The sequence below is a fragment of the Oenanthe melanoleuca genome, chromosome 10 (genome assembly GCF_029582105.1).
Source record: "Oenanthe melanoleuca isolate GR-GAL-2019-014 chromosome 10, OMel1.0, whole genome shotgun sequence".
Lineage (NCBI taxonomy): Eukaryota > Metazoa > Chordata > Aves > Passeriformes > Muscicapidae > Oenanthe > Oenanthe melanoleuca.
This window is the reverse complement of record NC_079344.1, coordinates 17921988-17924374: the sequence shown is the minus strand read 5'-3', so window position 1 is coordinate 17924374 and position 2387 is coordinate 17921988.

The following is a 2387-nucleotide window of genomic DNA, read 5'->3' as shown; positions in this document are numbered from 1 at the left end:
GGTTCCTGTGAAAAATGGGGTGAGAGATATGCCCGTGTGAGCAGGGTGCCCTGCAGGCATGGCAGGGCTCTGGGTGGAGGGGCTGCAGCTGTGGACCCCCTCTGCAGCCTGCACACCTCCCTCTGCACGGCTGCCCTGGAAACACATCCTAAATAAAGCTGGGATGGGATAAATAAATGCGTCCGGAGCCGGCGGGTCAGCCAGCACCGGGAGGAGGAGGGGGCAGCCAGAGGGGATGGGAACTGTGGCTGCCTCAAACACCAGCCCCAGAACTGCAGGGGAAGGACAAAATTGAATTTTTCTTTTTTCCTACCTCCTGAAAGTCCCCCCAGGCCTCCAGCACCCCACGATGGGCACTCACCAAAGCACAGCTCCCTGAAAATGCCCGAAACCACTGCCAGAAAATGGAGCTGGAGCTGGCAGTGGCTCCTGGGGTGAAGCAGGGGAAGGACAAGGGTGCTGCCAGCCCTGCTCCAGGCTGGCTCTGCCCCTCTGCTGCCCAGCCAGATGTTGGCTGGGAAAGGCAAAAACAAATCCCAAATGCTGCTGGCGGGGCCTGGCGGGGGAGGCTGAAATGTGCTGGCCAGATGTGGGGCACAGAGCTCGGGGCTCAGCCAGGGGTGGCCCTGCTGCCCGGGGCAGGGCTTGCTGGGGATGCTCCTCTGCACAGCACAGGAAGTTTCAAGCAGAGGTTGTGATTTCCTTGTTGGAGGGGGGAAATAAAATGGTAATTTTAAAAGCAGTGGAAGTTTCCCTCTGTCCTTGCTGTGCCTTGGATATTTTCCCACCAGCCTGCTGCCTGTGGAGTGCACCCTGAGCATCCTTGAGGGGGAGGATACTCAGGTTGCTTGGAACCATTTCCTTGCTCCAGCTGTACTTGCTGCCCTCATCCAAGTCTGATGTTCCCCTGGCAAAGGGTGGTTCATTCCCAGTGGCCCAGTGAGCAAAGCAAACCTGAGGATAGAGAGCCTGAGGTAAAGCCAGGGATGCCTGATGGTGGGTTGGACCTGGTTCTGGTGGGTTGGGGATTGTCCTGGTGAGTTGGAGGTGGTCCTGGTGGGTTGGGGGTTTGTCCTGGTGACTTGGACAATTCTGGTGGTTTGGGGGTTGTCCTGGTGAACTTGAGCTGGTCCTAGTGGGTTGGGGATGGTCCTGGGAGGTGGCAGAGGAATGGATGTGTTCAGCCCACCTGTTGCCCATGATGTGATGGGGACAGTAGAGATGGAACTCCACCCCAAAGGCCAAAGCCCTGAACCCCCCTCTTCCTTCAGCAGCCCCTAAAAGGTGCAAGGAGAGGGCACTGCTGAGGACAGAGAGATGAAAGCCTCCCAGAGCCCTCAGCAGACCCTAAGATAAAGAGCAGGAAAGGGAATACTTTGCAAAATTGAATCTGTACAAATCAGCCAGCCTGGCTAATATGAAACCCCCAGACTAAACAGAATTAGCTAATGAACTTACCAAGCCCCTGGCAATTACTCAGAAAAAGTTACTGAAAAAACAGCACATCCCAGGTTTATTTAATGTCTTTATTAATGATCTGAAAGCAAAAGTAAACAACAAATTAATTATGTTTGCAGATGACTGTACACTGGAAGGTGTTGCAAATGCTGCCAAAGATGGCAAAGTCACGCCGAGGGCCCTGGAGGGGTTAGAATTAACCCAGCAGGAAACGAGCCACATGAAATCCATCAGCCAAACATGGCACGGCAGGGAAAAGGGAAAAGGGCCTGAAAGGCATCCATGAGGAAGGAGGGGTGTGCTGCACAAGAGCTGAGGAGGAGGATGGGAGCACCTTTGGAGAGGGTTGGAAAGATGGGATGTGAGCAAGGAGCTGGGAGCCAGGCTGGGTGGGATGCTGGGTCTCAAAGGGTGGTGACTTGTCCTGAATCAGCTTGGCATCCAGGAGAATTCCTGAATTCAGCAGGAGAAGCTGGAAAGCTCTTTTCCCAGTGTTGTGCTATCACAGTTGGAGTGAGCCCTGAGGGCCCAAGGTCATCCTGAATACCAGCCCAGAGGTGTGAGGTTTGCAGGGCCACTTCAGGAATACAGCCAGGGCTGGGTAAAGGCAGCTTTGGGATCCAGACACTGATCAGGGTCTGTGTGGACACCAGGAGCCGGCTTTGCTCCCCAACAGTGCCCGGTGCCAAGGGATCTGTGCAGATTAACCCAGCTGCTCAGAGCACGGTGCTAATGACACCAAGCTTTGATCCCCGCACGGGCCACTCACTGAACAGTTGGATCCGATGATCCTCGTGGGTCTGTTCCAGCCCGGAATATTTCGGGACTCTGCGACATCCAGCCCAGCCCGGAGCAGGCGGCGCCTCCGGAGCCGCCCCTCGCACCCCGGCCGGGCTCTGCCCGCTCCTCCCTCTCCTGCCCGGGAACAA